Raw genomic sequence first — 1,456 nt, forward strand, 5'->3', positions numbered from 1 at the left:
GCTCCACCATTTACAAATGTATAGAATATTTAATATTTAAGAAAAAAAAAATGTTTATGAAAATACTTACTTCAGTGCTGTTATCTTGAGCTGTATCATGTCTCATAAGAAAAGGAATTGCCTTGTGATTATAAAAGGGACAGCAACCTTTCCAGAATGTATTTTATTCTTGCCAGTGTATAAGAAAATTTTAGTTGCCAGTTTTTAACTTTTTATCTCCTGATCCTTCACTGAACCATAAGACAGATACAGCATTTTCTACCGCCATCTATGCCTACACCTCTCCCTCTCATGACACAATCTGGTATTACCACAAAACATCCATTTAAGATCACCCCTTACCCTGGAAAAAGGTATATTTTCACAACAGAGAGTGTCAGCAATGCTATCAGAGAGTGGGACCCTCTCCATAAGACTTGTGTTCCCCAAGAAGTAGAGTCAGTAAATGGGGCTTTGACAGCAGCTAAGGATCCCGATACCTCCTCTGTCTCGCTGGTTTAATGCAGAGCCAGACGGCCAGCACACACAGCACCCATGAGCACGAATGTCCAGGTGGTGTGGCTCTGTCAACACTGGACCTAAAAACCAGAGAGATGGAGGGCAAGGTAACGGAAGAAGTTGCATGCCATTCTTGTGAGTTGATGATTAGACAGGGGATAAAAAGGCAAGGGAATAGCCAGTCAGTAGACTTTCAAATGGATCAGATTTTATGTGGGCTTTTAGAGGAAGCTGTCTGCAGTGTGGAGATGATTTACTAGCTTTGAGTTTGAGATACATATAGATAAAGATACTGTATGAGAAAAGTGAGCTGAAGGACTGCAGTATTGACCAACATTTAAAGTGGTTATCTTGTCATGACTTAGATTTTCTTTAAGATGTTTAATACTAGTAAAGAGATCAACCAGACATGGATAGAGAATCAAGTAAAACCTGTGAAGGGAAATGCAAGAAACATATACTTACATTTCCACATCATGACGTCCACTCATCACTAACCACAGGGTGTTGTGGCCAGAGATTTCTATGTAGATGGCATACAATAGAGAAATTTTCGTTTTCTGCTTAGTAAATTTGTCTTTCATTGCAATAATATGAACAGGTGTCTGCTTCCATCATTCATAAAATGTTTCCGATCACTTTAATAATATTCACATTTGTAATTATGTGTCATATAGGGTAAATAATCAGTTTTCAACTTGATGCAAATAGATGTGTGACATTTTACACAAATATGAATATGAATCCATTTAAAGCGTTTATTATTAATGAGATACCTTGACAGTGTCTAGAGAAGTTAGTAACAGTGGTTGCAACCTCGATATTTGAAGCACGTAAAATGAGGCAGTCACATTCGAAGTGACTTTATTCGTAGACGAGAGAGGATATCACAAGATACCGTAGGATCCAGATGTACAAGAGTGAGATAGTATTGTGCAAAATAACAATGACGATGATT

At 37.8% G+C, this 1,456-nt stretch overlaps 1 protein-coding gene across 1 annotated transcript in view; it reads left to right on the forward strand.

Annotated features, from left to right (window-relative positions):
* Positions 1-1,456, forward strand: part of LOC119586104 (synapse-associated protein 1-like) — a gene marked incomplete at its 5' end in the record, with an annotated part of 123,898 nt that overhangs the window by 121,971 nt on the left and 471 nt on the right. The window contains 1 exon segment of the mRNA XM_037934796.1: positions 1-1,456.

This window comes from Penaeus monodon, chromosome 21, assembly GCF_015228065.2.
Source record: "Penaeus monodon isolate SGIC_2016 chromosome 21, NSTDA_Pmon_1, whole genome shotgun sequence".
Lineage (NCBI taxonomy): Eukaryota > Metazoa > Arthropoda > Malacostraca > Decapoda > Penaeidae > Penaeus > Penaeus monodon.